Genomic DNA, 13,232 nt, shown 5'->3' with positions numbered 1-13,232 from the left:
TAATTAGAATACTGACTTGAATCATATTGTGATGGCGGGCAATATCCCATGAAGTTTGTTTGACTAAAAGATGAGGTGAACTCCATTTGAATTTTGCAAAACACAACACCATTGAAAATTGAAAGTCATGTCACAGAGACAGAATTTCTTAGTGAGGCAAAAACACAAACACCTTGGTTTCAACTTAGAACAGAGAACAAAAACAAAGAAAATGCTTGATCTAGACTTTTCACCCACTTAATCATTGTTGATCAAAATCAATCCCCGGCAACGACGCCAAAAACTTGATGGTGTTTTTGTGGAAAAACGAATTTCCAACACACAAATCCAACCGGCAAGTGTACCGGGTCGCATCAAGTAGTAATAACTCACTTAGAGTGAGGTCGATCCCACAGGGATTGATGGATCAAGCAATTTCAGTGGGTGATTAGTTTAGTCAAGCTAACATTGAAGTGAATTTGGATGAAGTGTAACCAACAGAAAGTAAATAGCAAGGAAAATTAAAGTGCAGAAAGTAAAATTGCAAGAATCTTAAATGACAAGAAAGTAAAATTGCAAGAATCTTAAATGACAAGAAATGTAAATTGCATTAAATGTAAAGGGGGTTGGGTGCTGGAAATTAAAGAGAGCAGTAAAGCAAAGCGTAGAACAATTGCAGGGAGATTAACTTGCAGGAAAGTAAATTCAAGGTCACAATAGCTTAAATGTAAATTGCAGAAGAACACAAGTGCAGGAAATTAAATTGGGAGCAATGAGATGCAACAAAGAGACATAGATCATTTTTCAAGTCTCAAAGTGAAACTAACAATTTCAATGAAACAGTAAAAACAGAAGGAAAGCCAAGAGCTCAATTGCTCACTTGACCAAGACAGAAACAAAATTTAACTCAATTGTGAAACTCAGAAAAGAAATTCAAGATCTCAGGGAATCAATGAGACTAGAGAACAAGTCTAGATCTCAAGCCCTTCCTTGATCAATTCAGAGAACAATTTGCAGAAGAAAGAAGAAAAATGAATTGCAGAATTAAAAGAGAAGATGAAGCAGTATGTGAATTTCAATTATGCAGAAAAAGTAAACAAGAGATCTCAAGGTGAGATTGAAACAGAATTTCTTCAATTCTCTACCCAAGATTTAAAGCAGAAAGGAAAACTTAAAGGAGAGAGCTCTCAAATCCTAATATTCCCTAGTGGGTCTCGCCTCTCTCTAATGGAGCTGCACTCAAATATTCTCTAATGGGGCTCTCTACAATAGATGAAAATGATGCCTTTATATAGGCTTTAAAAATGAAAAATGAAAATAAAATTAAAACAAATTACAAAAATGAAAATCCTAATTTAATTGATCCATGTGCCTTTGAGTGATGATGTGGGCTTAGCTTGCTTTGGATTTGAGGAGAAATGGGTTTGGTTGGCCTTGATTCAATTTGGTGAGGAATTGAATTAAATTGAATTTTGGTTGATTTTTGGCCCATGACACTCCCAGGAGGCTGCCCTGCCCTTGTGGAGGGCAGGGCAGAAAATGTTCGTGCGCCCTTGGTGCGTGCTTGTTGGTGAGAGTTGGTGCTGCAGGATGCTACCCTGCCCTCGCGGAGGGCAGGGCAGAAAAAATTGGTGCGCCAGAATTGTGCCACGGTGCGCTGCTGGTGCTGCCAGATGATGCTGCGGTGCGCCAGAAGGGTGCCTTGGTTTGCCAGAATTGTGCACCAACAAAATGCTGCCCTGCCCTTGCGGAGGGCAGGGCAGTGTTTTCACTTTGATGTCCCAAGTTCGAACCATGGCCGAAACACACGCTACTTAATTTCCTTGGCTTTCTTTTTGCTTATTTTTGGCCCTTAAAGATGCCTTTCGTTCTTGCCTCAATTGTACGCCAAATAGGGATTGCTATATATCGTTGGAAAGCTCTGAATGTCAGCTTTCCAACGCAACTGAAAGCACATCAATCGGACGTCTGTAGCTCAAGTTATAGCCCTTTGAAGTAGGCATGGTCATGCTGTGAGCGGCCAAATTTTAACTTAGCGAAATTCTTGCTTCCAACCTCAATGTGCATCACGATTCTGCCCTGCCCTTGGCAAGGGCAGGGCAGTGTGCGTGCTGGCTGCTTCCTTCCTTGATTTGGTCATGGGCCACGCTTTTAAAAGCGTGGCCTAAGGCTCCAAAGTGTACCTCAACTTCAAAGTGTACCCCAAAGCTCTTTTTTTCTCCTTTTTTTGTGCTTCTTTGCTTCTTTTTCTTCTTATTTTCTACAAGATTTATAAAATTAAAATATCAAGAAAATCTTCCAATTAAGTACAAAAGAATGCAATATTTAAGCACTAATCATCAATTTTTTGTATGAAAAAGCATAGAAAAATAGGTATATGAAGATATGTCATCAGGTTGGTTATCCACTTAGTTCCAGGGAGGCATATGTCCTCTAGAACTTGGTCCAAACGCTTATCTACTCTCACCATTTTCCTATTAAAGGATTCTGGATTATCTTGTAGTTGAGGCAGTTTTAAGACCTCTCTTGTTTGGTCATGGTGGAAGTAAATAGTCTTCCCTCTGACCATAGTTCGAAAGGTATGGAAGGTTGTTCCCATCATTCTCTGTTTATCTGTTAGCCACAGATTTGAGTAGAATTCCTGGTCCATGTTTCTTCCCCCCTTTATCTCAAGATTAGCTTGGATTTCCCAACCTCTGTTTCGAATCTGTTCTTGGATCTCCGGATATTCGTCTTCTTTCAGATCGAACTTAACTTCCGGGATCACTGACCTCAAACCCATTATTTTGTGGTAATAGTCTGCATGTTCTTTAGTTAAGAACCTCTCTTGATTCTAAAGTGGTTTTGGATTATTCTCTTTCTTGCCTCTTAAAGTGGTTTGTTTTCCTTTAGGGGCCATGATCTTGGTGAGGTTTTGCTCAGTGATCACGAAAAAACACACCAAACTTAGAGGTTTGCTTGTCCTCAAGCAAAAGAAAGGAAAGAAGAAGAATAGAGGGGGAGACAGATTCGAATGGTGGAGGTATGGGGATGGCCGAATGTGTATTTAAAAGGGATGGGGTGGGTGTTGAAAATTTTGAAAAAGATATGATAGAAAGATATGATTTGGAAAAGATGAATCATGATATGAAAAAAATGAGATTTTAAAATTCAAAAGATATGGAAAAGATATAAAGAAGTTAAATTTGAATTTTTGTTGATGCATCTAAGAATGGTATCCATTCTGGCGTTTAACGCCTATTTATTGGCCAATTTGAGCGTTTAACGCCCAGCCCTGGCTGGCGTTAAACGCCAGGAATCCTTTGTCATTGGGCGTTTTTCTAAATGCCTAGGATGCTGCAACTCTGGCATTAAACGCCCAGAATGGTGCCCATTCTTGCGTTTAACGCCCAGAATGGTATCTTTAGTAGCGTTAAACGCCCAGAATGATACACATTCTGGCGTTTAACACCCAAAATGCCTCTTACTAGCATTTTCGAGCCAATGAGCTCCTTTTCTCTGCGTTGTGCTCTGAATCCTTCTGTAACTCTGTGAACTTCTGCATTTTGACAATTAACCTTAAGAATAATTTATATCAAACTCCTATAATTATTATTTAAACAACAAGAACCTTTGCTAATGACTGGGTTGCCTCCCAGCAAACGCTTCTTTATTGTCTTTAGCTGGACTTTTACTGAGCTTTAGTCTAGTCTCAGTTTTGAGCATTGTTGCTCAACATTGCTTTCAAGATAATGTTTGACTCTCTGTCCATTAACAATAAACTTTTTGTCAGAGTCAATATCATGAAGCTCTACATGTCCATATGGTGACACACTTGTGATCACATATGGTCCCCTCCACCGGGATTTTAATTTCCCAGGGAACAATCTGAGCTTAGAGTTAAACAGCAGAACCTTCTGTCCTAGCTCAAAGACTCTAGATGACAGTTTCTTGTCATGCCACCTTTTTGCTTTCTCTTTGTAAATTTTTGCATTTTTGAAAGCATTGAGTCTGAATTCCTCTAGCTCATTCAGCTGGAGCAATCTTTTCTTTCCAACTAACATGGCATCAAGGTTTAGGAATTTGGTTGCCTAGTAGGCCTTATGTTCCAGTTCCACTGGCAGGTGATAGGCTTTTTCATACACAAGCTGGTATGGAGAGGTCCCTATAGGAGTTAATGCAGTTCTATATGCCCATAGAACATCATCCAAACTCTTTGCCCAATCCTTTCTACGGGTACTTACAAACCGTTCCAGGATTCGTTTTAGTTCTCTATTTGAGACTTCAGCCTGCCCATTTGTCTGTGGATGATATGGAGTTCCCACTTTGTGGTTAATTCCATATCGGATCAGAACATAGTCAAGCTTTTTATTGCAGAAATGAGTTCCTCCATCATTGATTAGTATTCTAGGGACACCAAATCTACTAAAGATATGCTTCTGGAGGAACTTCAGCACTATCTTAGTATCATTAGTGGCAATTTCCTATACCCATTTAGATACATAATCTACTACCACCAGAATGTAAGTGTTTGAGTATGATGGTGGGAAAGGCCCCATGAAATAAATACCCCATACATCAAACAACTTAATTTCTAAGATCCCTTGCTGAGGCATGGCATAACCGTGAAGCAAATTACCAACTCTTTGGCCACTGTCACAGCTACGTACAAACTCTCAGGAGTTTCTATAGAGAGTAGGCCAGTAGAAACCACATTGGAGGACTCTTGTGGCTGTCCGCTCACTTCCGAAATGTCCTCCATATTGTGATCCATGGTAATGCCATAGGATCTTCTGTGTCTCTTCTATGGGCACACACTTACGGATTATTCCGTCTGCACATCTCTTAAAGAGATATGGTTCATCCCACAAGTAGTACTTTGCATTAGAAACTATTTTTTTTTGTTTGCTGCCTACTGTACTCTTTGGGTATGAATCTTACCGCTTTATAGTTTGCAATGTCTGCAAACCACGGTACTTCTGGAATGGCAAAGAGTTGCTCATTCGGGAAGGTTTCAGAGATCCCAGTAAAGGGGAGGGACGCCCCTTCTACTGGTTCTATTCGGGACAGGTGATCTGCTACTTAGTTCTCTGTCCCTTTTCTGTCTCTTATTTCTATATCAAACTCTTGCAGAAGCAACACCCATCTTATGAGCCTGGGTTTTGAATCCTGCTTTGTGAGTAGATATCTAAGAGTAGCATGGTCAGTGTACACAATCACTTTTGATCCTACTAAATATGATCTAAACTTATCAATAGCATAAACCACTACAAGCAGCTCTTTTTCTGTGGTAGTGTAATTCATATGTGCGTCATTTAGAACACGGCTGGCATAGTAAATGATGTGTAGAAGCTTGTTATGCCTTTGTCCTAATACTGCACCAATAGCATGGTCACTGGCATTACACATTAATTCGAATGGTGATGTCCAGTCTGGTGCAGAAATGACAGGTGTTATGACCAACTTAGCCTTCAGAGTCTCAAAGGCCTGCAAACACTCTATGTCAAAGACAAATGGCGTATCAGCAGCTAGCAGATTACTCAGAGGTTTTGCAATTTTTGAAAAATCCTTTATAAACCTCCTTTAGAATCCTGCATGTCCTAGAAAGCTTCTGATTGCCTTAACATTGGTGGGTGGTGGTAATTTTTCAATTACCTCTACCTTAACTTGATCCACCTCTAATCCTTTGTTCAAAATTTTATACCCAAGGACAATTCCTTCAGTCACCATAAAGTGACATTTTTCCCAGTTTAAAACCAGGTTAATCTCTTGGCACCTTTTCAGAACAAGTGCTAGATGATCAAGACAGGAGCTGAATGAGTCTCCAAATACAGAGAAGTCATCTATGAATAGCCATCCAAAAAGTAGTAATAGTCATGACCTACTAGTCTTTCTAGCATCTGATCTATGAATGGTAAAGGAAAATGTTCTTTTTTGGTGGCTGTATTGAGCCTTCTGTAGTCAATACACATATGCCACCCTGTAACTGTTCTTGTAGGAACCAGTTCATTTTTTTCATTATGAATCACTGTCATACCTCCCTTCTTTGGGACGACTTGGACAGGGCTCACCCAAGGGATATCAGAAATAGGATAAATAATCCCAGCCACTAGTAATTTAGTGACCTCTTTCTGCACCACTTCCTTAATGGCCGGATTTAGCCACCTCTGTGGTTAAACCACTGGCTTAGCATCATCCTCCAATAGGATCTTGTGCATGCATCTGGCTGGGCTAATGCCCTTAAGATCACTTATGGACCATCCAAGAGTTGTCTTGTGTGTCTTTAGCACCTATAGTAGTGCTTTCTCTTCCTGTGGTTCTAAGGCAGAGCTTATGATCACAGGAAAGTTGCATCCTCTCCCAAAAACACATATTTTAGGGATGGTGGTAGTGGTTTGAGCTCGGGTTTAGGAGGCTTATCCTCTTCCTGAGGAGTTTTCAGGGGTTCTTCTGTTTTCTCTGGTTCCTCCAAATCAGGCTGAACATCTTTAAAGATGTCTTCTAGCTCTGATTTGAGACTCTCAGTCATATTGACTTCTTCCACCAAGGAGTCAATAATATCAACTCTCATGCAATCTTTTGATGTGTCTGGATGCTGCATAGCTTTGACAGCATTCAACTTAAACTCATCCTCATTGACTCTCAGGGTCACCTCCCCTTTTTGGACATCAATGAGGGTTCGTCTAGTTGCTAGGAAAGGTCTTCCTAGAATGAGAGTTGCACTCTTGTGCTCCTCCATTTCCAACACTACAAAGTCAGTGGGAGGCAAATGGCCCAACCTTGACAATCATGTCCTCAATTACGCCTGATGGATATTTAATGGAGCCATCATCAAGTTGGAGGCATATTCGAGTTGGTTTGACTTCTTCAGTCAAGCCAAGCTTTCTGATAGTGGATGCATGTATTAGGTTGATACTTGCTCCAAGATCATATAGAGCTGTCTTGGTACAAGTACCCTCTAATGTGCATGGTATCCTAAAGCTTCCGGGATCTTTAAGCTTCTCTGGTAAGCTCTTTAAAATTACTGCACCGCATTCTTCAATGAAAAAAACTTTTTCAGTCTCTCTCCAATCCTTCTTATGGCTTAAGATCTCTTTCATGAACTTAGCATAAGAGGGTATTTGCTCAGGTGCCTCTGCAAACGGAATCTTGATTTCAAGAGTCCTGAGATAGTCTGCAAAGCAGGCAAATTGTTTATCCTATAACGCCAATTTCCACCCCTTTCTGGCGTTTGAACGCCAGAACTGGACATGGACTAGGAGTTTAACGCTAGTTTTTCGCCCTTTTCTGGCGTTTGAATGCCAGAAGTGGACATCCACTGGCGTTTAACGCCAATTTTTCACCCTTTTCTGGCGTTTGAACGCTAGAATTATTCTTCTCTGGGCTCTTACTATCTTCAGAGGAATTTTGGGCAGTGGTTTACTCATCCTCTGTCAGTTGTTCCTTCCTTGACTTTCTGTTGCCTTGAGTTGAGACATTTAATGTCTTCCCACTCCTTAATTGAATAGCTTGGCACTCTTTTGTTATCTGTTTGGATAACTGCTGTTTTGTCTGATTCAATTGTTTTTCCATATTCTAGTTAGCATCTTTGGTTTCTTGTAGCATCTCTTTGAATTCTGCTAGCTATTTTGTTAGAAAACATAATTGCTGATGGAGTTCAGCAACTTGTTCTGGAGGACTAAGTTCAGTGGATACTGCCTTAGCCACTTTTTTCATGGAGAACTCACTACTTAAGTACAGATGCTGATTTCTAGCAACTGTATCAATGAGCTCTTGAGCCTCTTCAATTATCTTTCTCATGTGTATAGATCCACCTGCTGAGTGGTCTAGAGATATCTGGGCGTTTTTGTAAGCCCATAGTAGAAGATGTCTAACTGCACCCACTCGAAAAACATTTCAGAGGGGCATTTCCTTAGCATCTCTCTGTATATCTCCCAGGCATCATAAAGAGATTCATGATCCTCTTGTTTAAAGCCTTGGATGTCCAACCTTAGCTGTGTCATCCTTTTTGGAGGGAAATATTGATTCAGGAATTTGTCTGATAACTGTTTCCATGTTCTTATGCTGCCTTTGGGTTGGTTATTTAACCACCTCTTAGCTTGGTTTTTTACAGCAAATGGAAACAGCAATAATCTATAGACATCCTGATCCACTTCTTTATCACGTACTGTGTCAGCAATTTGTAAGAACTATGCCAGAAACTCAGTAGGTTCTTCCTGTGGAAGATCGGAATACTGGCAATTTTGCTGCACCATGATAATGAGCTGAGGATTTAGCTCAAAAGTGTTAGCTCTTATGGGGGGTATACAGATACTACTCCCATATAAAACAGTAGTGGGGTTAGCATATGACCCCAGAGTCCTTTTGGACTGTTCATTTCCACTTAGGTCCATGATGGAGAAAGGGAGATGATGTGGATTGGAGATAGAAATATTATATTTATTATTAAATTTTTTCTTTTTTCTTAGAAAACCGAAAATAAAAGAAGATAAAATAAAATAAAATAAAATAAATGAAAGATTTTGGGTGAAGATTTTTGAAAAATGAAGAGAGAGAAAATGGTTAGGAAGTTTTGAAAAATATATGATCTTAAAATTTTAAAGATTGAAACTTTCTTGATAGAAAACACCAAACTTAAAATTTTTCAATCAATTTTGTGAACCAAGACAAGAGATTTGAAACTTGTATGTAAGAAAAAGAAAAAGATTTTGAAAAATTTTATGAAGGATTTTCGAAAAAAAATAAAAAGAGAAAATTGAAAAAGAATTTGTTTTGAAAAAGGTTTAAGAAGATACTTTTAAAAATTGAAATTTTGACTTGACTAACAAGAAACTACCAAAATTTAAAATTTTTTACTAAATCAACTCAAGGAATTCGAAAATTATGAGTGAATGAAGGAAAAGATATTTGTTTGATATTTTTGAAAAATTTTTTGAAAAGAAAATAAAAGACTCTAAACCAAAAAGACAAATTTTTCCTAATCTACGTAACAAGATGAACCGTCAGTTGTCCAAACTCGAACAATCCCTGGCAATGGCGCCAAAAACTTGGTGCACGAAATTGTAAATCACACTTTTCACAACTCGTACAACTAACCAGCAAGTGCACTGGGTCGTCCAAGTAATACCTTACGTGAGTAAGGGTCGATCCCACTGAGATTGTCGATTTGAAGCAATCTATGGTTATCTTGTAAACCTCAGTCAGGAGATTAATAATGAAAAGAGTTTTGTTTGTAAAAAGAAAAAGAACATGAAATGAATAATACTTGTTATGCAGTAATAGAGAACAGGTTGAGGTTTTGGAGATGCTCTGTCTTCTGAATCTCTGCTTTCATACTGTTGTTTTCTTCATGCACGCACGGCTCCTTCCATGGCAAGCTGTATGTTGGTGGATCACCGCTGTCAATGGCTACCATCCATCCTCTCAGTGAAAATAGTCCAACTACGGGTTCCATAAGGCTAATCATCTGTCGGTTCTCACTCGTGCTGGAATAGGATCCATTGATCCTTTTGCACACTGTCATTGCGCCCAACATTTGTGAGTTTGAAGCTCATCACAGTTACCCCTTCCCAGATCCTACTTAGAATTCCACAGACCAGGTTTAGACTTTCCAGATTTCAAAAGTGCTGCCAATTGATTCTAGCTTATACCACGAAGACTCTGGTTCCACGGATTTGAACACTCTGTTGTCAGGAGAGGCAATCAAACTCGTGAACCAGGAACCCAAGAGATACACACTCAATCTAAGGTAGAACGGAAGTGGTTGTCAGGCACGCATTCGTAAATTGAGAATGGTGATGAGTGTCACGGATCATCACATTCATCATGTTGAAGTGCGAATAAATATCTTAGAATAGAAACAAGCGTGATTGAATAGAAAACAAAAGTAATTGCATTAATCCATCGAGACACAGCAGAGCTCCTCACCCCCAACCATGGGGTTTAGAAACTCATGCCATAGAAGATAAAAATTCAGATAAATGTCATAAGGTACAAAATGAATCTCTAAAAGTAGTTTTTATACTAAACTAGTAACCTAGGTCTACAGAAAATGAGTAAACTAAGATAGATAGTGCAGAAATCCACTTCCAGGGCCCACTTGGTGTGTGTTTGGGCTGAGCATTTAAGCTTTCACGTGCATAGCCTATTCCTGGCATTAAACGCCAGCCTTGGTGCCAGTTTGGGCGTTTAACTCCAACTTTTATGCCAGTTCTGGCATTTAACGCCAGAAAAGGGTAAAAAGCTGGCATTTAAACGCCAGTTTGTGCTATCAAATCTCGGGCAAAGTATAAACTATTATACATTGCTGGAAAGCCCAGGATGTCTACTTTCCAACGCAATTGAGAGCGCACCAATTGGGCTTCTGTAGCTCCAGAAAAACTATTTCGCGTGCAGGAGGGTCAGAATCCAACAGCATCTACAGTCCTTTTTCAGCCTCTGAATTAGATTTTTGCTCAGGTCCCACAATTTTAGCCAGAAAATACCTGAAATCACAGAAAAACACAAACTCATAGTAAAGTCCAGAAATGTAGTTTTTTCATAAAAAATAATAAAAATATACTAAAAAGTAACTATAGCATACTAAAAACTACATGAAAATACTATCAAAAAGCGTATAAAATATCCGCTCATCAGTGGGGTGCCCTAAAATAGTTTTCTTGGAAAAGAAATCATCACTTCAACCAAGTGGTCCTAGCAAGAAAGAAGTGGTAAACTATGTACAGATTCTAACTAACATGCAATCTATCATGCAATACAACTAACTTCAAAAAGTAATTTATGCTAACTAACAAAGATATCTAAGATATGGGTGTTGGAAAGAAGTGTTATTACCTACGGAAGTCGGTAAACGACCTCCCCACACTTGGAAATTTGGATGGTCCTCTGTGCTATAAGTGATCTGCAAAGTGGGTCTAGGAGTGTCACTTGAAATGGCCGTAGGATGGTGAGACAAGGACGTCTCCATGTTCACCTTTGATTACTTCTTTGCCATGATCTGAGGTGGACTCCGGAGTGTCGGGTTCTTCCATAGGTGGGTTGGTGGATCTTGTGGGAGTTTCCTTTTCTACCTCATCAATGCGGCTAGATTTCTTCAACCGCTTAGAGTCTTGGCCTCTGAGGAAGTTTGCACCTTAATGGCTGATAAGAGAACTATTGTATGGTTTGGAATCAATCAAAACAAGAATCAATTTGTTCGTAGCATAGTCCAAACTAACAATGAATTCTCTTAATTAAATGTTTACAAATTCTAATTAACCAAGAGTATTTAAACCTTGGGTCGTTCTCCCTAGGAGTTGCAATAAAATGTACATTTATTGGCTATGAGGGAGCATGGGAATTGGGAATGCAAGAGAGAGGCAAGTAATGTAAATAGCAAGAAATTAAATGGAAGCAAGTAAAAGCAATGCAAATGGAAATTAAATGATAAAATGGACTCTTAGTGATAATTGGGGAATTAAGGATTCCTATCCTAATTATGGACTACAAACATGGGAATTGTGTGGAATTAATCCCAATTAGTCAATCCTACTTGAGAATTAGTTAAAAGGGCATAATTGATTCCAATCCCTAAGTCCTAAGTCAACACTAGTGGGTCACTTAGAGTCAAGGGAAACCAAACCAATTAACAATTCTCAAACAATGCGGAATGGACATCCACAACTGAATTCCACCCAAACACCCAATTTCTCAACCAAGAGTGTGAAACCTAAACATGCAAGGAATTAAAAATCAAAGCAATTAAATGCAAGGAATTAAAAATCAAAGCAATAAAAGTCAAAGAAATTAAATGCATGGAAAGAAAACTTCAAATGCAAGAAAACCTCTTGGCAAGTAATTGAGAGCTAAGATTACCTATCCTAGCCATTGACCATAAACACATGATGATTATGAAGAGTTAATCCTACTTAGTCAACCTTACATCGAAGATAAGTCAAGTAGGCATAGTTGATTTCAATCCATAAGTTCTATGTTAACACTTAGGGTCACATAGAGTCATGGAGTCCAAATCAACTAACTACTCTAATTTATCAAACAAGAATGGACATCAATGACTCAAGGATCACCAAAGTCATCAATTTTAAGCCAAAAGTGAAGAAAAACTATGTAAAAACTAAGCCAAGCATTTTATCAAATGAAAATAAAATAATATTAAATTGCATAGAAAATAAAATCTTACTACCAAAAGCAAGAAAAGGATAACAACAACTAAAGGAAGCATTAAATGAACATAAAACATAAATTGCATTAATTAAAATTTAATGTAACATGAGTATCAAAAAACATAAAAATGACAAATTAAAGGAAATACAAGAAAAATGAAGAAGAACAAAGACGCAATAACAATAAATGACAAGGAAACGTAAATGAAAACAAGAATTAAAAGTAGAAATTACAAGAAATTAAACTAAAGAACCCTAGTTCTAGAGAGAGGAGGAGCTTCTCTCTCTAGAAACTAAGAGAAAACATCATAAAAGATAAACCTAATTGCCCCACTTCATTCCTCTTCACTTTGGCCTCAAAATAGCTTCAGAAATTGAGTTGGATTGGGTTTTAAAGGCCCAGAAATCGCCCCAGCGATTTGCAATTAATGAGTTCACGTGCCAGGACTTGTGCGTACGCACACTTGCTATTTTCTAGCTTGTACGTACGCACAAATTGTGTGCGTACGCACACTTAAACTTATGTCCACTATAGAAAATTACATATCATTTCGAAGCTACGGACGTTAGCTTTCCAACGCCATTGGAACCTTCTCATTTGGACCTCTATAGCTCAAGTTATCACCAATTTAATACAAAGAGGTCAGGATTGGAAGCTTTCCAAATTCCATTTCCTTCATGATTTCTTCCTTTTTGCATGCTCTTTTTCTCACTTCATCAAGCCATACTTACCTTGGAAACCTGAAATCACTCAGCAAATACATCAAGGCACCAAATGGGATTAAAGTGAATAAAAATTGACTAAATTAAGCACAAAAGAGCACGTTTTCACTTTTAAGCACATTTTAGGAAGAAATCTCAAAAGCATGCTATTTAGATGAATAAATGTGGGTTTATCTGATGAAATCTACTCAAATCAATCCAAAATATATCGTCAAATATGGATTCATCAGTGGGCACTCTTTAAGTTGGCTGATGAGCGGATATTATATACGCTTTTTGACATCATTTTCATATAGTTTTTAGTAGTTTTTATTTAGTTTTTATTAAGTTTTTATAGGTTTTAGTGTTAAATTCACATTTTTGGATTCTACTATGAGTTTTTGTGTTTGT

This window comes from Arachis hypogaea, chromosome 6, assembly GCF_003086295.3.
Source record: "Arachis hypogaea cultivar Tifrunner chromosome 6, arahy.Tifrunner.gnm2.J5K5, whole genome shotgun sequence".
Classification (NCBI taxonomy): domain Eukaryota; kingdom Viridiplantae; phylum Streptophyta; class Magnoliopsida; order Fabales; family Fabaceae; genus Arachis; species Arachis hypogaea.
The sequence above is the reverse complement of the archived record's forward strand: the minus strand, read 5'-3'. Positions refer to the sequence as shown.